Source organism: Equus asinus, chromosome 4 (genome assembly GCF_041296235.1).
Source record: "Equus asinus isolate D_3611 breed Donkey chromosome 4, EquAss-T2T_v2, whole genome shotgun sequence".
NCBI lineage: Eukaryota > Metazoa > Chordata > Mammalia > Perissodactyla > Equidae > Equus > Equus asinus.
The window spans coordinates 125013428-125039965 of NC_091793.1; the positions used below are offsets into that span (position 1 = coordinate 125013428).

A 26538-nucleotide genomic window follows, 5' to 3' on the forward strand; every position below is an offset into this window, starting at 1 on the left:
ATTTCTGTTTTGTTGTTTTTTCCCTTTAAACAAAGTTGGATAATACTATATGTATTCTTCATTGAATTTCTTTATTTTTTTTTAAACAAATCTATTTTGTTCTATTTGAGAATATGCATTAATGTTTCGAATTTTCCATTGCATTTGTTAATGTAAACTTAAATGATTTAAAAATGTTTTTTAGATTTTGTTTATTATTCAAAGAATATCCTTATAGATAAAGTGATGTATACATCATTCATTTTGCATTAGTAGAGTTACTGAAATTAGCTTAATGGCTAAAATATTTTGAAGGCTTTTTATTCTTGTTGCTGAATTTACCTCTAGAAGGTGGCAATGAGTTATAGTTTTCATTAGCTATTTTTGAAAATGTTTGTTGACCCACTGACATATTTTTTATTCAAAGAATTTCCCTAATAAAATATACTTTGTGTTGAAGAAAAAATTCAAAATTAAGTTAAGATTCTAAATTTTGGTTGCAAGTAGTAGCATCTTCTCACTAAGCCTAGAAGAAAAGTGGATATTATATATGCATAATCTTTCCATTCTATCTAAAAATACAGTATTTATAAATGATAGCAAGTGTACATTATGCAGTTAATATTTATGGAAAACATTATTGCACTAAGCTTAAGCACTGTGATTATTTCAGCTATGGTGGTGGTGACGGGAGACATTAGGGACAGGATGGTACAGAAATAGTTTCTTGCCTCTCCTAATTTTCAATAAAATATGACAAGATAAGAAACCTATTTCAGTTCCTTAGGTACAGGTAGGGTGTACTAAGTGCCAAGACAGAAGTAAAAGGAAAGGGCAATTGCTGATGATAATTCTTTAAGCTTGGGAACTGAAGAACACTGCGCAAATGAGAGATCAGTTGAGACATACTTTTCAGGGTAGGTAGAACTTTGGCAGGTGAACATTTAAATGGAGGACCAAGGTGGAGCAAAGTTACAGAGCTGAGAGAGCACAGGGGATATTCAGGAAATTGAAACGATAGGGTAGATATAGCAGAGTATTGGGAAATATGTTTGTGATTTGGATTCTTAGGCATTTGTATTTCATCATAATATGATGAGGACAGTTGCAGGGGAATACGATGATCCGTGCAGTCCTTTAAGAAGCTTAATCTAGAAATGATATGTGTGTGAGACCAATGAAGAGAGAGCAGACCCAAAGGAAGGGAGGATGATTTGTAGACTTTTCCTTTCGTTTTCATCAGCATCTGTTAAACACTTGCTATTTGCCGGGCACTGTGGTAGGAACTGAGAAAAAAAGATGACGAGGTCATGATCTTCACTCCTGAGGAGCTTACAGTGTGGTGGATGAGACATGCATGACAAACAAATGAATATAATACACCATGGCAGTGTAAGAATTGAATCATATCAAGGAAAGACTAGTTGGTAACGTGTTGAGATGCAGGTTCTGGGTTTCTACTGATGAGTTTTTCCCACAGATGTCAAATCTGATCAAGTTTGCCCAAGAAGCAATGTTTCTAAACTCTGTAAGAGTTCAAATGAGAAGCAGTAGAAGCTTTATCTAGGGTGAGAGTAGTGTAAATAAGAAACAAAGCAGTGCTAGAAGTGGTGGACGCTAGAAGTGGTGGAAGTGCTAGAAGTGGAGAGGGTCTTTTAGGCAAGAGCAGCATATTGATGGCATTAACAGAAATGAGGAAAATATGGCAAAAGTGGGATTTTTTTTTAAAAGGGTTGCTTTAATCACTAGCACCAATTTCTTTCTTTTTTTTTTAGGTATGCTTTTTGATGAGGAAGATTGGCCCTGAGCTAATATCTGTTGACAATCTTCCTCTTTTTTTTTTTTCTCCCCAAAGCCCCAGTACCTAGTTGTACATCACAGTTATAAGTTCTTCGAGTTCTTCTATGTGGGATGCCACCACAGCATGGCTTGATGAGCAGTGTGTAGGTCCGTGCCCAGTATCTGAACTGGTGAACCCTGGGCTGGTGAAGTGGAGCACGCGAACTTAACCATTCAGCCAGTGAGCTGGCCCCACTAGCACCAATTTCTTTTGTTTTTTTTTCCTGCTGGGGAAGATTTGCCATGAGCTAACATCTGTTGCCAATCTTCCTCTTTTTTATTTTTCCTCCCCAAAGCCCCAGTACATAGTTGTACATTCTAGCTGTAAGTCCTTCTAGTTCTTCTATGTGAGCTGCTGCCACAGCATGGCTACCGACAGACAGGTGGTGTGGTTCTGTGATGGGGAACCGAATCTGGGCTGCTTAAGTAGTGAGAATGCCGAACTTTAACCACTAGGCCATCAGGGCTGGCTCAAAAGTGGGATTTTTTGTTTTTAAAATAATAGGTTTGGTTTTGAACACTGAGGATTTTTCTGCCTGCCTCTCTCACTGTGTTTACTCATACCTTGGCTAGAGCACTTACAGCATTTTAAACTTTCATTGTTATTCCTTATATACTTGAGGATTCTTTTATTTACTATTAAAAGTGATTTGAATTTCCCTCAAATGAAAGCCAAGTATAAGAGAAAAACAAGTTACATCAAACAAAACCTATGAAATATGAAGTAAAGACCTGATTGATTCATAACCACTCTATATATAATTCAGCTTTAGCCTTTCCAGCAGTCACAAAAGCAGATATATGTTCTTGCCCTAAGAGCTGAGATAAATTTATCATAGGAGTCTTAGTATAATGGACAGGAAAAGTGTCTCTTACCACTTAGAGGTGCCTTAAATATTGCATGGTTGAAAGGAAAGGGAACTTTGTTAATGCATAGTTATAAGTAAGTTAATTTATGGAAGTTCAGAATTCACTTTTTCCAGGAAGTCTTTCCTGACTTTTGGAAGGTAGACCAGGTCCCTCTCCTATGTGCTGTGTACCTTAATGCCATTTACATTCCTCTGTCATACCTCACATTGTGGTCTAGTCCTTCATTCCCTGAGACTAGAAGCTTCTTGAGGACTCAGTCATCATTTATGATTACAGATATAAATTTATATCTAAATAAAACTCACCATAATGTTTATTTTATATAGGGTACTCCATAAATATTACATAAATGCAAAATTGAATTCATTTCCATGGCTTCTCTTAATTATTGCTGACCCAGACATTTTTGTGAGCTGCATATTAGTTTTCCATTGCTGTGTATAAATCACTTCAAAACTTAGCAGCTTAAAACAGTGCTTACATATTCTCTTTCAGTTTCTTTGGGCTACAGATTTGGGCACAGCTTAGCTAGTGCCTCTGGCTCTAGATCGCTCTCATTATTGCAGTTAAGCTTTTGGCATCTTGCTGAAAGGATATGAGTTAGCTCATAGTATCAGAAAGTAATCAGATGAAACAGTCCTCAGGAAAGACAGGAGCCAGAGCTGTTCCAAGGATCCAGAAAACAAGAATTGGAGAGAGACTCTGAAGAGTACTGCCATGGAGCTAAATCTGGACTAATAGTGTGATTTAATGCTTTTCTTCCCACATTCACCCACGGAGTCTGCGTGGCTGAGTTTGAATCATTTTCCCTCTGCCAGGAACCATGGCACTCAAGTAACAATTCTCCCGAGACTGCCTGCGTGTGAGGAGGGTCAGTTCCCAAAGGGAAATTCGCAGTTCTGAGATGGGGAGTAGGTGTGGAGCAGGTGAAGACAATAGATGTTTACTAAACCCTTCTTCACAGCTGTCATTCAAAAGCCATCAAACTGTAATGGCAATAAAATCTCAAGTCATACAGATTTTGCCAGCAAAATTAACGTAGATTAAATAATGGTGTTGCTCAGGTTTCGATAGATGTCTACTATTACGAAGAATTTATTTGTTCTTTGTTTTATACATTTGTTTGTGGTAATTGCCTGTAATGTACCAATTGCTGTCTTTAGCAATGAACATACAATTCTAACAATAGAATTAGTCCTTGCTTTGCTTTTGCAGTTTAGAGTCTAGTGAGACTGGAAATACAATGATTGATATATCTCAAGAAGTCTAGAGTGGGAGGTCTGTTAGTTTCCTATGGTAACTGTAACAAAGAACCACAAACTGGGTGGCTGTAAACAACAAAAATTCTGGAGGCGACAGGTCTGAAATCAAGGTGTCAGCAGGGTCATGCTCCCTCCAAAGACTCTTGGGGAGGATCCTTCAGTGTTTCTTCCAGCTTCTGGTGCTCCTGGTGTTCCTTGACTTGTGAGAGCATCACTCCAATCTCTGGTTCCATGGTCACATGGCCTTCTTCCCTTTGTGTCACTGGCTGTGTCCTCTCCTCTTCTTATAAATATACCAGTCATTGGATGTAGGGTCCATCCTAAATCCAGAATGATTTTGTCTCAACATCCTGAACTAATTAGATCTGTAAAGACCTTATTTCCAAATAAGGTCACATTCTGAGGTTCTGAGTGAACATGAATTTTGGGGAGATGCTCTTGAACACAGTATAGGAGGGTGCACAATACTGTTGGTGTTCCTAGCAGGGTCCCTGGGCCTGTACTTGGGGTATGTTCGAGGAGGCTACCTAAAGGAAATGATGTCTAAGCTAAGGGCGAATGTTCAATCAGAAGGACAGGGATGTAGCATGGACCCTCCCAGCATTTATGAGAAGCGTAGATCATTGGAAGAACTGAAAGTAGTTCAGTGCAGCTGGAGCAAAGAACACTGGGTAAGAGGTGGAGAGGGGAGATGATGGCGAAGTGGTTAATGGGACAGATGATAAGGGAACATGTAAGGAATTTGACATTATCTTGAATGCAGTGGGGTGCCCCTAGGGGGGAATTAAGCAGATAAACAACCAAATCAGATTTATGTTTTACAAAAACCATTTTGGGTGCAATGTGGAGAGAAGGAGTGATCGAGCATTACTGGAGAAAGAAAAGGTAGCTGGGAGACTGCAGTAACCCAGGTTTGAAATAGTAGAGTCTTAGAGAAGGAGATGATGATTGGAATGAAGAGAAATAAATGTAAATCTGGTAAATTGAAAAAGTGGAATTGATTTCGTGTGAATTAGAGACAAAGATAGATAAGAGAGGAATCAAGAATGACAGCCCAGGTAGCTAGCTACTGAGAAGATGTGGATGATGGTCATAGGTGCTGAGATTGGAAATGTGAGAAAGAGAGAGAGAGACAGACAGACATAGAGACAGAGACTTGCGAACAAAATAATGGATTCAGTTTGGGATATTTTCAGTTTTCCTTGCTGTGGTACTTCCAAATGAATATGTTCAAGAGGCAGTTGGCTATATGGAAAGGTGCTGCTGAGTAAGGAAATCTTACCTAAATGGTACCTGCAATTGTTGGGGATATTTACAAATAAATTTTATATTATTACTATATCTAACATGGGAATATTATGCAGACTGAAATCATGACATTTAGAAATAATATTTAATGGCACAGGAAAGAACCATTATAAAATGCAAGAAAAGCAACAGTAAAATGAACCAACCTGAGACACACAGTATCTGCCATAGGATCTCAACACTCCATACATCTGGCTATCTTTAATATTAAATACTGAATGTAAACGCACCTAAATGTTAGCAGTGGTTATTTCTAAGTGACTTTCATTTTATTCTTTTTAACTTATTTTTAAAGTACAGTGGGTCCAATAAACACATGCTACTTTTATGACCAGAAAAAAATATGTTTTTTTGGAGTAAATTTTACCACATAAAATGTACCTGAAATAGGATTTTCATAGCATAGTATTTTTAAAAATAAGTAATTAATTTTAAGGATTGGGTACCTTTTGACTTAGGAGGACAAAGAGTTGTGAGTGAATAAAGAGTTACACCACCTGAGCCAGGTATTTCATAAAATATCTCAAAATATATTTGGGGATATGGATTGCACATCCTCAGTTTGGTTAAGTAGCTGATAAATTGGGAAAAAATTACTACTTTGGGGCATAAAGTAGAAAATAAATTTAGATGGAAAGCATTTTTCACTTGATTTTGAAAACCATATCAGTGAATGAGCAATTTAATAAAACACAGAATTTGATCCTTTTTTGTAAGTTGTCATCAGTAATGCCAGGTTGCCTTATATAAGGTGATTAGACGTAACATTCCTGTGCAGATTTGACTAATTTCTGTCAGACTGAAGTGGTATTTAGATTTCTGGAATGCAAAGTTGGAGCTTTAATATTGAATCTACTTTACGTCTCCCAGGGTCCTGCTGTGAGAACAGAATGTATTTGCATGTTCTTCTGTTTTTTCCACCCAGATTCAAAATATTAAAAATGTTAAGCAACTATTCCTTTAACACATATGGGATGATAGGACAGTGCCATTAAAACACTCAAGTCATCTTTAGGCCATTTTCTATTTTTGCACTTACCAAGAGATAACGCATAATTAATACCTCATAATAACTTTAATAAAAGACCAAAGGCTGGCTAGTGCCTGCAATAAGGAAAATCATTTGATACTTATGTGGGAGCCTATTTTTTCCAAAATTTTGATAATTGCTTAAGTAACATTGTTTGCTTTGACTCATCAATAAAATTATTTGCTAATCCTGATTTAGGATGAAGTATAAATATTTTGCTGTTTAAACGCATGAACACATTTAATTCTCAGAGGGAAACTTTGAGGTAGGGAATTCAGTTGACAGATGAGAAAGCTTAGGTGGATGTAAAGTAAAGTTGCCCAAGATCAAATGGCAGAGACGGGATTAGAACCCAGGCAGAGTCCTTATTTTATGCACTCCATTCTGCTGCGTGAAGAAGACATATTAACGTGAAAGAAAGTATTTTAAGCCAAAAGTATCAAGCACCTAGTCAATATTCCCTTGTCATCTTCTTGTGAGACGATCTGACATTCAGCTCTATGCTAGACACGTTACTTACTTCATCTTCTCCCACACTTTTGTACCTCCCACCCTCCTCATATTTTATTCATTTCAGGTCCCTTAGCTCTTCTCTTCTCTTGCCTATGATTCAGTTTTATAGTTTTATTTACATGTTCTCTAGTATGTATCATTATAAAAAGATTCCAAGATAAGCGCCTTATGTTGTTTAATTAGAAAGGATGAAAGCAGTGTTTTGAGCTAGTAAAACATAAGTGCATCAGTTCTTTGTCCTAAGTTAACACTAATGCAAAGAGCAATAGTAAGTTTTCAGGGTAATGAGATTATTAAAATAAATTTTGATATTCCCTTTTGTAATTTAAATTTATACTTGACATTAAATTATATTTCAAGAAGAAAATTATAGATTTTCTATTCCTTATGATAAACCAAGCACACACAGTAATGTCCCACTTACAACCTCAAATCCCTGGATAAAACAGAAAATAAATATATATAATTTGATTCAGCACTGTGCTGGAAAATAAGTCAGAGAACCCTCAGTAGACAAAACGTTTGAGAAATCCAGAAAAGGGTACAGTGTCAGATTTGAAAAGGAAGCCACCACCCTTCAGATATGCAAGTGGGAAGACTGCTACCCAAAGGTGAGTGAGGCACAAGAATGCTCCATACTTGGAAGAGGCAGGTTCCAGATTCCCGGAGAAGCCATGTGTCCAGGGAGAAGTAACTAGTGGCTTAGTTGGGATCCAGCAGAGGAGTAATCACTTATTCAAACCTGCAGAAACCCCGTTTATCTTCTGTGGCGCAGACAGTGAGGATGTACGTTTGGATTAGAGAGAAACAGTGAAGTGTTCACATGATTGGCAATGATGAGGAAGATCTGGGAACCAAAGTGGCCCTCTCTTCAGTGTGTCCCACCATTCCCCACTCTCACTGAAGAGAGATGATAGCACTGAGATAAAAGCATTGACAAGATAAGCAGAGTGCAATTAACATATGACAGCAGAGGGATGTGCGAGCTATTGCTTGAATCCAGGAGAGTCAAGCAGAAATCAAGCGAGTTAAAAACTTGGTCATATTTCTTTAACATTTCAACTAGGCCAAAGCATACATGAGAAATATTTCAACCTAAAATTCCACTGTATATTTAAAATGTTAGAAACAGTGTTAAAATTCAGGAATGAAAATGGAGGACAAAGGTCGTTACATAGCTTCAAAACAAAACAAATTCTTTTTTAAGAATCCTATCTTTATTTAGTATTTTGTTTTGTGTAATTCTTTCAAAGATTACCATAGAATGTCTGATTTCTGTATTTTAACATGGTCAAATATTTCAACACTAAAACCATAGAAAATATTGAAATCTCATGTGGTGTAGTAACTAGAGTTTCAGTTATTTATGTTAAGTTATTTGCTGATAAGGAGGAAACTTTTTGGCCTGTATAGAGTTTGAGCATATCATTGTTTTTTCTTACTTTTCAGGGACAGAATAAACAGTACTGGAGAAAATAAACTTTGATAAAAAATAAAGTATTTGAATGCAAAGGAGTAAAGAATGTGCCTTTTCATCTCCACCCCACCCTCATTTAGGAAATAAATTGAATCCACTTTAAAAAGTAGCAGCTGGTGCTCTACTTTGTCAGGCTTTTATAATGATTGGATATTTATTCTAGAAATAGAGAGCTGTGTGCGTGTGTTTATCTGTGTGATAGGGCACAAAGAATGTTTTTCTATTTCCTGAGCTTTGAAAGTTTCCAAATAGTAACAAAACATTTTCATTGTTTTTTCCCCAAGGTTATACTGTAGATTTTTAGCTTTTCAACACTGGCTTGTTTCTTTCCATTAGCAAACCTAGATATAATGTTATTTGGCTGTTTAACCTAGTATTCCCAAGCCTAACAGATTCCCGGTCATACTCTTAATATTTCATTGCAAACAAACCCTTTAAGGTAGCGTTAAAGGGCATTGGGCAATTTTTTTCCTCTCCCCCTGAGAGCTATAAGTAAAATGCTGAGGAAACTCAGAATCTTTTGGATTCCTTTGCTCTTTCCAGCTTGCAAAATTGTTAGTTCATCCATGTTTTTAGTAGTACAGAATTAAGGTATTTCAGTAACAAGTAGGGATGATTTGGCATGACGCAGGAATAAAGAGAATAATATATATTATTTAACGTATATTTTAAAACCCCACTTATTTAGCATCTGCTTTGTCTCTGGTACAGGTGTAATTGGTACTTTCATAAGTTGTATCCAACACTTACTTCTTAAAAATGACCCACTATCTAAGAAGCCTGTCATTCTTCTCATCGTGCAGAGGAAACAGGCCCGGAAGGATTGAGCAACTTGCCCAAATACGTTCAGCAAACTTAACACTGACGACACAGATCACCTCAGGTCCTTCTGACTGAAAACTGGTCATTTTGTCACAATACTTCTTAATCAATGTTATTAAAGGTGCATGTTGCTATTTTCAGAAATAATAGCAAATGCATGAGTGCAGTCTAAGATCTGGCTTCTTCCTGCACTTCGTCTTCATTCTCCCTGCCTCAAGCCGACAAGTGTTAGACTGTAGATACTGGCGTGGAGGGCATTATTCCAGCCTCCCCAGGCAGGTGCTTTGAGCTGCTGGAGTTGTTTCAGTGTAGACCTGTGCTACCTACTCCTGATCTGAGATTGTATTCATTTGTTCATTGCCTTTTCCACTCTGCAAATGTTTATTGAATAACCACCATGCTCCTGGCACTGTGCTAGGCCCTGTGGATTCAGTAGGAAACAAAATAGACAGAACTTCTGCCCTTCTAGGGTTTACTTTTCAGTGTGAGAGCTTCATTGCAGCCTCCTGCTCCTCAATTTCCATGACCTAGAATTGAGGGGCTTCTTTAAAAATAGAACCTTCCTTGTCCGTTTTTGCTTTTTTAAAAAACTAAAATAGCAATGGAAAAATGCAATGAAATCATTAAATAACTATGCAATTCTTGCTCTACAGGGAAATCTGACCAACCTGTAGAAACTGTTGGCCTTCAGACAGTACCACCATTTTGTAGCTTGAAATTCCCATTCAAGTACAAAAGGATATGTTCAGGACAAGAAGGACTCCACAGAGGTGTCCATGACGTTGTTTGGAAGCATGGACTTTGTGGTTCAGTTCCACCTCTAACTATAGCTGTGGATTTAACGGTCAGTCCCTCCTCACTTCCACAAGGGCAGCTAGGCCATTCTCTTTGGGTTCGGTCCACCTCCATCCCTTACTTCAAGTGCTTCCTCATCTTCCCATGTGCCTCAAAGTTTCACACATGTTCATTCCTGCTGTCTATGGATTGGTCTCTTCATGTTGCCACATCACTTATATTAAGGATATCGTTTGGGGTGTCTCTGAGCGATTACTCATAGATCAGTGTCTTAAGCGTAATCTTTTGGTATCCACAAGAGTTTTATTGATTACATTTTTTTAACTGTTTCTGTTATTTTTATTGAATTAGCTACTTGTGTTCAAATGTTGGTGACACCAAAGATGGGGCTACTTTACTGCCCATAGTCACTGATAATGTGTTTGGCTAATAGGTGTGCAACTATGTATTAGAGTATTCTAATAAGGAATTTTCTGTGGCAATTCAAGGATTGCTGACTTGAATTACAGAATTGCTGCTGGGTTTGAGGACATCAATTGATGTGCGAGATGTTAATTTGCATGATTCAGTGATTCTTCTACTAGGAAGCATTTTCCTCGTGAGGTATTTTTTGTTTTTTTGTCTCAGAATAAAATGTACATTCTCTTCAACCATCTAACAGATACAAAGTATAATTAAGAGCTGCCTGATGCTATGATGTTTAAATATATCATACTTAGGAAGTGTTACAACAAAATTTTCAGTCAGCCTTAGAGGCAAATTATGTCTATTTTCTATCTGCTAGTTAGTGCGTTTTAGAGTTCTGCCCTGGTTATCGTTTATCTTTCCTCTGCAGTGACTCCATTTTGCTGGAACAGCTGTAATCCAGTTTTATAAGAAAATAATGGAGATTCGGCAAAACCCAATTAACTATTACATTATTCCTTTCCATCTGTAATAAATATTTCATAACAGTGTCTTGTTTTTACTGATGATTAACCCAATCCTGCATTTAAATGCAAAAGCGTCACGGCTTCCACCTTTCACTTCGGAATCTTTGGGTAGCTTTCCAGGGATCTTTCAGTTATTACTAAGGGCCTGGGCTCCTGTTAAACAGCAAGTTGATTTAACAATTAATCTAAAACAGTATCAAGTCAGGGAAGGAATCTTTTCGTTGACTGGAAGACCTGTATCCGTTTCCTAGAACTAGGCAGCTCTGCCAGATCCCGCGGGCATCATACTGCGGTGGAAGCCACAGTTCTGCCATGACTTTGCCTGCCTCCCACCCTCTCACGTTAGACACTGAATCCTGTCCATTGAACCTTCCAAATATGATACAGTCACTTCCTTCCATTCTCAGAGACAACCTTTGTTTCTCCGCCATTATTTTTTGCCTGAGCTACAATAACAGCTTTTTAACTCTTCTAGTATTCACTTCAAGAATATGCATATATGAATATGTACATTTACATTCAGATTTACCATCTCCCAGCCAACTTCACTTGCTTCCTGTTGCAAGGTTGAACTGCCTGACAGGTTTCTTCACGGTCTCATCTCTTCTTCAGCTGTATCTATTGTCTCTCTGTCCCCTTTCTCCGCCCTTCATCCTTGTTGTCTATTTTCAGTTCTTTGAGTGCTATGTTTTCACACCTTCAAATCTTTGCACTCCTTGTTCCTTCTGCTTGATAAACTTCGCTTACATTTTTTAGGTTGTAGCTTAAACATTACTTCCTCAGGAAAGCACTCCTTCATTTTTTATTCCAGTTAAGGTTATCTTATAATAAGCCACCATAGCACCCTATATGTCTTTTTTTTTCACTTCTCATTATGTGTGCAGTTATTTTTATCCCCAATATCTGTCTTTCCTGATAGTAAGTAAGTTCATCGGGGCGTAGGTTATTTCTGTCTTGTGCACTTATATTACAATATCAGCCACAATATAAATTCTCAGTAAATATTGTCTAATATTGACTGAATGATCGAAAGATACCTTTGTTACTACTTTTAAAGATGGTTTCTTTCTTGAAAGTAAGTTTATCCCTTTTGGATTTTCAAATTCTCTGACATCGTCTCCAAATAAAAGAAATGTATAATTTAAAAAGTCTATACTTCACCATCTGCACTAATTATGACTAAATGTTAAAATAACTATTTGGGGGATAAATGGTATTATATAAGTGTGTTATTGTATTTGTTAAGAGGTGTTTCTATTTCAATTTGCTGGTTACATACTAAGTTTATTTTAATGCATTAAGTAAATCAATTAAATGTTAATTCCTGGGAGTTGGCTTTTTGAAGAGTCCTACAATAAATTAAGTTAGGGTTGTTTTATAAGGAAAATGTATTTAGAACTATTGATTGATTGATTTTTATATGCTTCTAGTTGATGACCAGTTTTTCTTATGTCTTCTCTACTGAAATCTTTGTCATTTTTTTTTTACAGAGAAGCTGCATGAATATGTTTTTTAATAGGCATATTGACTACAGCTCTGTAACCCATTAGACAAATCATTTTTATGACTTATTAGGCACTTATCCTAGATCATAACACCTCAGTAATCTTCACTGGAAAAAATAATTTGGTATTTTTTTAGAGCTTCATTTAGCAGGAAGTAAATGAAGGATTTGAGAGATAAGATGCTTGCCCTCCCAGACAGTTGAAAACAATGCTGACGCTGCAAAGGCTAAATATGTCAGTAGCTTGGCAATTCCTCTGAGAACTCAACACTATTAATCATTAAAAAGTGTTTTTGTAATATGTCAGGGGCTTATAATTTTGTTCTGTTCTAAGATAATATTTGTGACAGGAAGATGGTATCAATTTCTGTTTTATTGAATCTATGTAAATTTCTTTTGTTTTTTTCTGAGGAAGATTCACCCTGAGCTAACATCCTCCTCTTTTTTGGCTTGAGGAAGATCAGCGCTGAGATAACATCCATGTCAGTCTTCCTCTATTTTGTATGTGGGGTATGTGGGACACCTCCACAGAATGGCTAGTGAGTGGCATAGGTGCATGCCTGGGATCCGAACCCATGAATCCAGGCTGCTAAAGCATAGTGAGTGGAACTTTAACCACTCGGCCGTGGGGCTGGGGCAAATCTCTGTGCAGTTTTAAATCACACAATGACAGAAATAGTTCTGGTTTTTTCAAAAAACAAACTTTAGGGGGCTGGCCCAGTGGCGTAGTGGTTAAGTTTGCTTGCTCTACTTTGGCGGCCTTGGGTTTGCAGGTTCGGATCCCGGGCACAGACCCAGCACCACTCGTGGCATCCCACATAAAATGGAGAAAGATTGGCAACAGATGTTAGCTCAGGGCCAGTCTTCCTCACAAAAAAACAAAACAACAACGAAAACTTTATATAGAGTAATTTATAATTTCTTAAGAAGAATTAATTTGCATGACTTTTATAATTATAAATCAGGATTCTAACAGAGTGAATAGGTGTTGTTTGAGGGCCCCTTTCAACTCCTTTGTAACAAATTATAATTTTTGGTTTTGTGGAATAACGTTATATCCAGAGTAAGTATGTTACCCTGTGGAATAAGTCTTAGGATGTTAGAATGCAGTGTTTAAAGATGACTTTTAGCAGTATTTAAGAACGTAGACAAAGTTCACTTGTTTCATTTCACAGTCCCAAAATTAGTTTACCAATAACTAAAGTTAGATCAATATGATCCTCAGGATTTTCTCCATGTAATCCTTTGGAGTCTCTGATGGAATCAGGAGTGACTCTAAGGAGACTGTGTATTTCATAGACAAGAGTAAAGGGCACATTTTGGGGCCTTTTTTTTAAGGCTATAGAGTGGAGGCTGCATGGTTTCTATATCTCACGGCTAGATGATCTCTGATAAAATCTATTTAATCTAAATAATAAATCAATTTTATCTCAGAAGACTGCGGGGCTGTATGTATCTGTCTGTGAAATGTTGCCCAAGATACTGAAAAGTTTCATGATCATTCCCGGGAGTTGGCATTTTGAAGAGTCCCATGATAATTTGGAGAATGTGACACTTATTCTGCTTCCCTAGCAAATTTCAAAGAAAAGTTTGGAGGAAATGTTAACGTCTGTCCAAATTCTTTGTCAGTATAGAGCAAATCTGAGAAAAAAGGTGTTGCAATTGAAGAAGGAAAAAGTAGAAGAACCTGGAATACGCCCTTAGAAAAGAAGGAGTAAATGAGTATAGGAATCAGTTTTCTGATTGCCAGTCCGTGTCTGCCTTCTCAAGACTAAAACGTACAAGATTGTTAAGACCTGAAAAGACATACCACTTGAGCTGAATGAGTGATAGAGTAAGAATTAAGGGAAAATACTTTCATTATTTGAAAATTCCCCAGGGTAACGTGGAATGAGTCCAACCATTCTTAGTTAAAAGTGAATTCCATGGGGGCTGGCCCCGTGGCCGAGTGGTTAAGTTCGCGCGCTCTGCTGCAGGCGGCCCAGTGTTTCGTCGGTTCGAATCCTGGGTGCGGACATGGCACTGCTCGTCAGACCACGCTGAGGCAGCGTCCCACATGCCACAACTAGAGGAACCCACAACGAAGAATACACAACTATGTACCGGGGGGCTTTGGGGAGAAAAAGGAAAAAATAAAATCTTTAAAAAAAAAAAAAAAAAAAAGTGAATTCCATGGTTTGCAGTGATGAAACTAAACCACGATGCCCCAGTGCTCTGTTACAGGAACACTGCTGATTCACAAAGCCCTTTTCTAGGAATCCTTTGCCCATTCTGTGACTAATTAATAATTAATAATGAAAAAGGAAGAAGAGATATAATCATCTAGAATAAAGTGGAAAATAGACTTTTAAAATTTTGAATTCACCTTTCCAGTATTTTCTGTTGTAAGCATTGTTTTCAGTTTTAAAATGAAATTCTTTCTATGCCTCTTTCCTGCCTCATCATTCTCGCCTTCTCTCCCTTCCTCTCTCCCTCTTTTTCCCCTTCTTTCTTCTCTTCCTCCTTTGGGTGTGGATAATGGGACATTTTTGGAGTGATGAAAATGGTCTACATAAATGTAGTTAGATTATGGTGATAGTTGCACAGCTTTGTAAGTATTCCAAAAACCATTGAATTGTCTATTTTCAATGATTAAACCCTATGGTATGTAAATTATGTATCAAGTAAGCTGTTTTTAAAAAGCGAACTGCCAACCAGAGGTTAACTAAGGTGACTAGAATAAGTAAAGTACAAGGACGCTAGCCTAGTCTTATGTCAGATTGATTACAACAAATCACAAGGCTAGACACTCAGTTTCAGGACTCAATTGGCATATCCTTTCAGTTCTTAACAATCTTGTGATGGAAGAGATGAACTGACAATCAGAAAATTGGCGTCAGTCACAGCTTTCATTCACCTGTATCAGTTTCTGGGCTTTGTGTCCTACGTCCCGGGAAGGGAAACTGTCAGTGATAATTCAGACAGGATTTGCCTTTTATGAAGACAAGCCACAGGATAGCAAGCACTTAAATATATAGTATTCAACTGAAAGGTGAATAAAAAGCCCACCAAACATTTACTGCATTTAATCAGGTAGAGGGATAAATACATTTGAACGTTTGTTTTTAAAGTCTAGTGAGCTTTATTTATTCTCAAGTAAATGCCACATCACAATGGTGAAGATTGAGTTTTTGAAAAAAGTGTTATAATTTCTGTTCTTGAAAAAGTTTTGGGTGCCTGGAAAATATTCTTTGTCTACATCAGGAAAGTTTTCAAAGTACTTAACAGTTAAACGCCATTGTAAACTGGGACAGTGAAAAATCCATGCGATCAGGATATATGTAGCATTCTTCAAATGCAAGCTTGTTCTGTTTTTATTGTTCTGTCAAAGCAGTGTCAATCTGGTTGCTTTTTTTTTTGCCTCATCTCACTCATTATGACAAGAAATTCCTTTTCCCATGATCTCTTATGGCATAACATGGCTACTTTTTAACTGACTGTGAGTGTTTCTCAGGAAACACTGGGAGCTTTTAAAGCATGGCTCATTGGATCATAAAGAATTGTTGGTTTGTTACATATTTGCTCAAACTAGTGCTATTTGCTAGAATTACCCAATAGTTTCTTTGTCTCTTACTTCCTGTGCCGGAAGTTGTCTGCACACTCTAGATTATTGGATTAGCTCAGGTAATCTTTGTGAGCAGGAAGGAAGATGTGTTTTAACGCTTTCCCCCAATGTTAACTATGTAGTATAATTTATTCTAATTAGTTAAAAATAGCAAAAAATATACCACTATAGAATGTTTGGATAATTGATTCATATTTATTCAAATATTCTATCATTAAATTTTCTTTTCATTTCATTTTAAAACCCTGTTCTTTTGTAAAAGATGAATGTATCCAATCTTAATGACAGTTTGAGTTAATGGAAGTTTGATTTAATGGGAACAATTGTTTAAAATGAGAATTCAAAGGATCCTTATTGATTATCTAGTCTCACCTCCTCATCGACAAAGTGTAGATTTGTTCTTTTAAGGAGGAGCTTATATTTCCCCCATTTTTAGATTTTGAATCTATCACTATTAAATTTGTCAGCCCTACCCCTGTAAAACTTAGGAAATTTTAAATATGTGGAGTCCAAACTAATGGATTTTGTGTTTTATTTGTATGTGCATGAGAGAGAGAGTGTGTGTATGTGTGTGTGTGTGTTGTGTTTACAGAGGGATGTAGGAATTAATACAGTGATAAAATGTCAGTATGCCAAAGTAGATTTTTTTCTTTTAAAACATTTTTACTGAAATTTCAGATTGAAGAAAAGGTTATCATTGCCAGCTCTTTGTTGTCGGTACTTCCATCCATTCATTCAGTCATTCTTCAGTGAGCGTGTTTTGAGTGCCCAGTAGGTGTCACCTTTGGGGTTGAAACCGTACAGATGGCACAGCTTCTGCATTTTAGACTCCTTCGGTTTAGTAGAGTGAAAGCATGTATAAATGAATAATTTCAAATAGTGTGACAAAGGATACATGGAGACTTGTACAGAAAAGAGTGGCCATCTTTGTGGGAGTGGAGCACTCAAATGTGGGCTTAATGTGGGAAAAATCTTGAGAGGCGGAGGGTCAAGCAGCACTGAGGAGTGGAAGTATGAAGGACGCAAAGCCGTAGATTGGAAAGTCTAATCTTCATTTTTAGAAATACAATTCTAGCTGCTTTTTGCTTCCATATGGAAAAGAACACCTCACTTAGAGCTATGTAGCTGTTCTTTAATTTATTTTTATTCAAAAGAAAAGTGTTAAACCTCTTTATTTTTTTTAGTATTTCTTGTGTGTCAAAAATTTAAAAAACATTTTTTTTCACATAGTAGATAAACGTTAAATAAGCTCTGGACACTTTTATTTTCTTGACCTTTTTGTTTCTTTTTTTTTTTAATCAATCATGTATTATATCCTTTAAGTATTGTATTTCTTCTTCTTAGAATTTTTCAAATTCCTTTTAATACTTCAGTCCAGAATTCATTGTTTTATTTCAAGTGCTAAGTAGTGATAAATTTAATCAAGAATTAGTTCTTATCAATGACCTTTTGAAACAATAAATTTAGGTATATTGATCGTTTAGTTTCTAGGAACAAATTCAGTTGCCATACTTGTACAAATACATATGTATGTATATATGTACACATATTATATATAACATACACACATTTAATTTACATATAGTGTATACACACATATTTTTAAATATATATATATGTATTCATAAATTTATCTCTGGAACTAAATTATAGTGCTTTCCCTCAGCCTTATCCTATGCTTAAATAGCCTTAGTCAACTTGATGTTTTATTTGTTATTTGGTAAACATGAAATTTAATAATAGAAATTTATTATAGACTTGCTTTTCACTTTATAGTATGAAGCTCTGATATGTTCTCTAATTTAATTGAAATATGTGCACATCTTATTTTAAATAAATGAAACACAAGCATTTAAATTAAAGAAATAATTTTAATAAAATATTATTAATCAGTATTGAACTTCGGGTACGAATTTTGATGTAAAAAAAAATCCCTGCAATACAGCAAAGGAGATTTTCTCAACTGTTACTAAAAGTACCTTTTTCTTTCCTAAGCCTTTTCCAGGCCACACAGGTCACAAGATGTAAGAAAACTCTCTTTCTTTCGTTGTGAGCCTACATGAGAGCGGTGGAGGTTCTCGTGCCTGTGCTAATTATAATTAGAGGCACTGACCCTACCTTATGGCTCTATTTATTTTCTCTGCTGCTTCAGTTTCCAGACCCCTGGCTACCTCAAACATCTCTTTGACCTCCTTTCTGAGAAATACTACCTAGAAGATGAGTTATTCCCAAATCAGGTAGATAGACACGCAGGTTAATCTTTAGTACTATATATAGTCTGCTTTTCAAAAGTCAACCAAGGATGGCTTCTTTTCTTGGCAGTTTCCAGTTCATTCATTGCTCCTGAGGATGAAAGAAAAGTCAGGTTCCACCAGCTGAGGGTGAATTTTTGAGAAACTCTGTTCCCTGATAATTGCACCTGCTTTTCTAAAGTGCTATACTCAAAGAGCCTGCTGAGTATTGACATTATTCATACCATTTTAAAGATGAGGAAACATCTTTATTCATTTAAAACAGTTGAATGTGTTTGTATAAACAATTTATCCCCACTTTATGGTACTAGTGAAAGAAATCGAATTCTAGACAATATGTGATTTTCCAAGGCCATATATATAATGGTAGTGAGAATTAGAACCTATTTTCATTTATTCCTAAGGTAGTATTCTTTCTGCTGTGCAATGCTGTTAAGCATAAATGCTTTCTTCTTTATTTTGAAATAGAACAATAGCTTCTTCCAAAGATTCCATGATTATGACCTGATTTCATTTTGAGTACTGTATCCTTTTAAAACATACTCTTTTAGAGATCCTGAGAGAGAAAGCATTATTTTAAATTTTAAAAGTGAGATGTAAAAATAAAATTTCTGCACTAATCAGTATTTCCTAGCTCCTTATAGTTTAGTAAAGGTTAAAGGTTTTATCACGAAAATTTTAACGGGTCAAAATCATTTTTAGATGAGTTCACAGAAATGTAAATGTTCATTATTAATTACCATTTTAAAATGGATAGAGTTGAGTTGAAAAATAGCACTTTTAAGGTTTATTTCTTTTTTACCCTGTTTTCAGACTTCTACAAAGTTTCCATTTTTTAAAATATATGTGTGTGTGCATTTATATGCTACATATATACACAATATATGCATATGTTTATGTGTATATATGTGTGTGTATACTTGAGTTTCAGTCCTGAAATAAAGCTTCTTTAAAATCAAGTGTAGCTTTGCCTCATTTCAGGGCACTGTGGTATTTCGTTTACTATAGCTACGAAAAAATAATTGTGTCTTCTTAAATGTACAGCTGTTGGAGGAATCATTCTCTGGGCTTGTGATATAAATCCTTCAGGTAAGTTAGAATGTCAGATATAAAATTGAGTACCTGAGAATGTTATTTGGATTGACCAAGAAGACTACCAACTAGTAACAGATGGAATATACCTATTCAAAAATTGGAACTCTTTTATTCTTTTAAAATTTTTCATGTGTGTAAATTTTATAAAAAAATACTTTTGAAAATTATTAATGAGATGAATCAAGTTCGTTATAATAGTTATAAACTGCTTTTAATTTTTATTTATTTATTTATTTATTTATCTTTTTTGGTGAGGAAGATTGGCCCTGAGCTAATATCTGTTACCAGTCTTCCTCTTTTTTTTCCTCCTCAAAGCCCCAGTACATAGTTGTATATTCTAGGTGTAGGTCATTTTAGTTCTTCTATGTGACTTGAGAGTGCTGCGTAGGTCTGTGCCTAGGATCCGAACAGGTGAACCCTGGGCCACTGAAGTGGAGTGTGCAAATTTAACCACTCTGCCACGGGTTGGCCCCACTTTTAATTTTTATTATGAAAAGATTCAGACATGTGCAAAGGTAAATAGAATAGTGTAATGAACCCTCATGTGTCCATCATCCACCTTCAGCAATTTCAGTGCATGGCCGTTCTGTTCACCCATGTATGCTTGTTCTTTATCCTCCTCCCAATATTATTCTGATGTAAAATTCAACATCATATCATTTCATCCATAAATATTTCTTTGTGAATGTCTAAAAGATAAAACTATTTTAAAGGTAATTATTATGCCATTATCACCTTAAAATAATTAATAATTCTTTAAGAGCATCAATAGCTAGCCATATTTAAATTCCCGGTTGTCTTATAACATCATAATGTTTTTGATTTCCTTGTTTTAAATATAGCCCATATTCCATAACAGGTCCATAATTTGCAATTTTTCATGTATTTTCAGTCTCTTTTAATCAATAATTTTCTCTTTCATCATTCTCTCTCTTCATGTAACAAGTAAATGTTGTAGAAGCCGGTCCTTTGTGTTGTAGAATTTCCCATGGTCTGAATTTTCATGATGGCATCCTTGTGGAATAGTTCAACATGTTCCTCAGTTCTCTGAATTTCTCATAAAATGTTATTTGGATGTAGAGGTTTGATCGGAATCAGGTTTGATTTTCTTTTGGCAAGTCTATTTCACAGTGGCGTAGGGTTCTTTCATCAGGAGTTAGAGAACTCTTGCTTGTTTCTCTTGTTTGATGTTAGTAGTCATTGATTTTCAATGGCTCCACTAATTTGCTAGGGATTGAAAATGAGTGTTCTAATTCTATCGTCATTACTCTTACATTTATTAGCAGAATACATCTAAAGAAAAACTGTCCTTCATCTACTATTGGGTTAACTATCGAAATAACTTATATAGGAAAGTCAAGATAAATGGTTGAATCTTACCCTTTATTTGCTGGCTCTCAACATAATGAATTTGTTTTCTAGCATTTTTTGATGTCAAGTGATGAGTTATTATTATTATTAGCTCATGGATTTAGACGTATTTGACATATTTCAATACATTGCAATTTTATTATTCTAATCGCAGGTGAATTTTCCCATTTTAACCACTGGGGCCTCTTCAACCTTGTACTTAGTCTCTGTACACCTCCTGGCCCAGATCTTGACTCAGCCATTTGTCCAAGGAACTTTGATTTCTTTAGTGAGAAATAGTATTTTCAGCCCAAAACTTGGGTGCTAAGGTTCTCCTTGCTACTGGAGGTGGTTGTTTCAAATCTTTCAATAGTCAATTTTTTTTTTTTTAATAAAAATATGTCATGAGTTTACACTGATTGTTCCAGTTCAAAACCAGGACTGCAGACATGATGTCCCATTGCTCCTTATTATTTCAGTGACTTTCTCCTAAAAACAAGGACATTCTCCTTTAACCGTAGTATAGCCAGCAAAATCACAAAATTAACATTGAATCCCATCATCTAACCCACAAACTCTATTCGTGTTTTGCCGATTGTCCCAATAATATCGTTTATGGGTACGGGATCCAATTAAGGACTGCACATTACTTTTAGTTGTCTCTTTAATCTCTCAGTTTGGAAAGTTACCCATCTTCTCTCTTCTTTCATGACTTTGACCATCTTTAAATATAGGCTTCTTTGTAGAATATCTCTCAGTCTGGGTTTGTCTGATGTTTCCTCATGATTAGATTCAGGTTATACTCTTTGGCTTCAATACCATGGAAGTGATGCAGGATTCACAGTGTGTCAGGAGTCACATGATGTCGACATGTCCCAATACTGATGGTCATTTTCCTAACTTGATTACTATGATATCTGCCATATTTCTCTTCTGTAAAGTTTGGCAATCAGTAGTTTTATGCAGATTAGTAATTAATATTTTGGAGAGATATTTTAAAAGCTTGTAAATAACTTGATCATCATCAAATTTTACCCACATTAATTTTAGCATTGATGACCCATGTCTTAATTAGTTATTGTTATGATGGTTGCTAAATGATGACTTTCTTCTGTTGTTTCTTCTATGTTGACATTCTACTAAGAAGTACAACTTTCCTTCTCCCCAACTTATGTATTTATTTATATCGTTATTGGCTTATGGCTTTCTATTTTATTCAATGGTTGATAATCTACTACTATCATTATTTATTTTGCTCTTTAAATTGTCTTAGTGTTAACACCTTCAGGCTCCTATGTCACTTTGACATATCTCCATCATTCTTTAAGCACTTTCTTGCTTTTTTGGCACAAAAGAGGATCAGGCTCATCTTGTATTTTCTCTGTCTCAGCCCCTGGCATCAATCATTTCTCAAAGGCCTGCCAGCCCTAGCTTTACCAAGGAACACGCCCCTGGTTCCTGGCCAGAGAGGAAATGACTGGCTGGTCCTAGCCCAGCATGGTGAACATGTTCAGTCTAGTCCTGACTAAGCCCCTGGGTTAGATTGAGTCCTGGCCCTATGAATCCTTTGTTTTATTTTTTATAAAGTATGTTTAGAAAGTTTGTATTTTTCATTTTATTGGTTACCTTTATATAATCCCTTATTCTTATGTATGTTTTGTTTTAATCTCTTGTTTTCCTCCTATGAGAAATATCAAATCTCTTTCTTCTCCTCTCCTTAACTCCAGCATCTGATAATTTTTATTTTGCCATTAAATATATAAAGGGCAGTTAGCAAGCTCATTCCAGGTTTCATTTGATTTCCACAATTATATGCATTTTTAATACTGTACTGTATCTACATTGCATACTATATATTCTACCTTGTACTCATCATTTAGTTTTAGCTTTTTGTGTGAATATATACATATTTTTTAATTTAACTTTTATTTTTTATCGGGGTGAAATTCACAACATAAAATTAAACGAAAAAAGTCAACCTGGAATTCTATCACTAGTGAATATATGTCATTCAGAAGTAAAGGCAAAATAAAGGCATTTTTCAGCCAAAGAAAGCCAAGAGAAATTAATTTTCAGCAGACATGCACTACCAAAAAAGATAATTCTAAAGTGCAATTCAGTGGTATTTCATACATTCACGATGTTTTTCAACCACCATCTCTATCTAGTTCCAAAACATTTTTTTCACCCTAAAAGAAAACCCCATACCCATTAAACAGTCAGTCCTCATTCCCACTTCCCCCCAGCGCCTAGCAACCACCAATTTGCTTTCTTTCTTTATGGATTTACTCATTCTAGATATTTCGTATAAATGAAATCGTATAATACTGGCCTTTTGTGTCTGATTTTTTTCACTTAACATAATGTTTTGAGGTTTGTCCATGTTGTGGCATATATCAATACTTCATCCCTTTTAATGGTGAAATAGTATTCTGTTGTATGTATATACCACATTTTGTTTAACCATTCATCCACTGGTGGACATTGAGTTGCTTCCACCTTTGGCTATTTTAAATAGTGCTGCTATGTGCATTTGTGTCGAAGTATTTGAGTACTTGTTTTTAATTCTTTTGGGTCAGTTGCTAGGTCATGGGAAATTCTATGTTTAACTTTTGAGGAAAGGCCAAACTGTTTTCCACAGTGGTTACACTGTTTTACACTCTTGCATTCTCTCCAGCAATGTATAAGCATTCCAATTTCTCCACATCCTCACCAAAACTTGTGATTATCTGTCGTTGAAAATGATTGTTATTATAGTGATTCTAGTGGATGTGAAATGATATCTCACTGTGGTTTTGATTTGCATTTCCTTAATGATTAATGATGTTGAGCATCTTTTCAAGTGCTTGTTGATCATCTGCATATCTTTGGAGAAATGTCTATTCAATTCCTTTGACCGTTGTTGAATTATAGGTGTTCTTTATATGGTGAAGGTATAATTCATGTTCACCAGTAGCCTTATGTCATTGTTTCTTCAGTTAGTTTGGCTGCCTGAAGGTGACAGTTAGGAAGAGATGATTGGAATATTTTCTTAGTTCTCCATGCAGACAATAGTTGGTCTGTGCCTTAATATGTCAAAGTTACTTGCTTGATCTAAAATCATTAGCTTCTATTTTCTTTTCTTTAGTTGTCTTCTGCCATAAAGCATTGTTCTCATAACTTTGATTACAATCTGACTTTTTTCTCCTTTCTAAGTACCTTGGACAGTTTTTGCCTAGATTCTCAAAGGTTTTTTTTTTTTTTTCCTTTAAAATTCGACTAGAATTTGACTAGATTAGTCTTCTTGTTGGTCATTCTGGCAACTTTACCAAGTATAACGTACTTATTTATATATGCACATATTTGTTTAATCATTTTTTTCTCCATTTTGGTAAGTATTTTGTGAAATTTTAATTTTAGTGTTCATTCTGTCCAATTATTTTGGCTTTCTCCTTTGAAGACTCCTATATGTGGGATTTTCTTTCTGCATTCTGTATTTGAGCCTTCCTCTCAAATCCTTTATATCTCTTTCTTCATTTCTTTTTTGTTAACTTAAAAATTTATTCCTGTTTTTATCTTTTAACATTATCCATTGTCTTTGCATTCTTTCTGATTTATTTTTGCTTTCTGAAATTACTTCTTTGATTTATTTCTAAATTTCCTCAGTTACATGACATAATTTTTGAGTTCTTCTAATTCTTATTCATGTTGTTTTTTCATTTCTTCTATTATTTTCTTAATTTCTTTTGGCTCATTTTGAAAAATCAGGCTACAGTTTTAATCTGTTGGCAAGACTTTTTCGCATGCTTTCTTTGCTTACAGGGATATTATTCTCTTCTAATTTTCTTTTACTTTATTATTACAACTGTACTGGAGATTCAAACACAATCCTTTTTCCATTTTTAATTTTTGGCATGAGATTAGGTTTGCTGAAATTTTGAAAAAAGTAGTGTCTTAACAATTTCTTCTCTAGCTTCATAACTATAAACCTCTCTATTTTGTAATTTTCCTGAAGAGATAAAAGTATAACTTCATATTTTCAGATTTATTCTGGCCATGTCTCCTCCCCTGAGTTTTTCAGGACTTTTTCTTTAGTCACTATTATTCTAGTTTATCTCAATTTGTTTTCATTCCCAGAATTTATCTTTAATGTGAGACTTTAATGTGTGAGCTCTTGGAAGTTCAAAGGGCTTAGAATTGCTCTGACCCTTTTGGACCTTAACACAAGGCTTTGGCCCACCCCAGGGAGCTGGAATGGAAAATGCCCTCTCCAGTTACTGCGGCTCTTACTGAGAACCTGTTGACTATTTTGGTGTGTTAAAAAGTCTTTTGATTTCCTTTATTTTCTCCATCACTGATGCTGATAGCATGACTGTCAATGATTTATCCTTACTCAGTTGCATAATGAGATTCTTGGAGATAGCTTATGTATTAGTATTCTATGCCTTGTAACAAATCCTATGCTGCATAAAACACTTCACTGACTAAAAGTACAGCCATTTATTCCCTCACAGGTTTTGTGTGTTAGAAGTTCCATAGACTTCCTTAGCTGGGTTGTCTGCTGAGTGTATCACAAGGCTGAAATTAAGCTGTTGGCTGGGCTGCATTCTCATCTGTAGGCCCTCCTAGGGAAGAATCTGCTTCCAAGATCCCTTGGGTTGTTGTCAGAATTCATTTCCTTGCAGCTGTACAATTCATACCAAAGCCAGCAAAGAAGAGACAAAGTCTGTTCTTCTTAGAGTATTTAATTTTAGGGAAAGGCTGGGCTCTCTTCATAGGCAGTTCACAACATGGCTCTTTGCTTCTTTGGGGCCACAAGGAGAGTCTTTCTCTTCAGAAAGGGCCCAGGCCTTCTTTCAAGTTCTCTCAGTTGATTAAGCCAGGTCCACCCATGATAATTTCCCTTTTGATTAATTCATAAATCAGCTCTTTCCTGGGGACCTTAATTACGTTTGCAAAATCCTTCTATCTTTACTATATTACTTAATATACTCCTGAAAATGATATCCCATTGTAGTCACAGGTCCTGCCCACACTCATGGAAGTGATTTAAAAGGTGTTTACACAAGGGGCCAAGAATCTTGGGAACCATCTTAAAATTCTTCCCATCACATCTTGTCACCTAATTTTGTTGTAGATTTTTTTCCTGCATTTTTCAGTTTGCTATCATGATTGTACTATGTTTTTATGAAGGAATTCACAAACTATGCCACCATTACCACCTTTCCCCAAAATCCTGTAATTAATTTTTTTTATGTTAACAAAATTAAACAAGGGATAATATAATAATAACAAGAGACACTATATAGCATCATAAGTATGATCTTTCTATTTTATCAAAGTGTAGACCTGTAGGCCCGCATCATTTTATTTGGGGATCACCTTCCTCACTAATTTAGATGCTTCTCCCAAGCTCTCATCATAGAAACATGTTCATGCTTCTACCACAGCAATTGGTACATTTTATTGTCTGTTTTCTTTCATCAGTGGTTTCCAAAGTGAGACACATGAATCCCTATGGGGAACTCATATTGAATTTTTATATTGAATTTGTGGAAAAGAAATATTGAAATTTTTATTCAAAATCAATTTTTATCTCATACCTTTTTATTTCTGTTTTTAGGTATATTTCATAATGCATGTACTTAATATTAAGAAAGTGGTACGCACATTTAATTTTAAATTAAATGTATATTATATGCTTATATATTAATTTGTACATGTGCTTGGCTCATGCTCAAGCATTTTGTGCTTATAGTCTTCATAAAGGAAGCATTTTTGGAAACCACTTTTTTGATAGTGAAGTACTTTAAGAGGGGCTATGTAATTCTATTTCTATCTCTATATCCTTGGCGCTTGGCATATAGTAAGAACACAGTAAAATTTGGCTGTTCTGCAATAAACTAACAACATGTCTTGTTACTCAC

The 26538-nt window shown here is 35.6% G+C and overlaps 1 protein-coding gene across 9 annotated transcripts in view; it reads left to right on the plus strand.

Moving 5' to 3' along the window:
* The window catches only part of GULP1 (GULP PTB domain containing engulfment adaptor 1), a 271062-nt gene that overhangs the window by 89751 nt on the left and 154773 nt on the right, over positions 1-26538 (plus strand). The window lies entirely within an intron of this gene.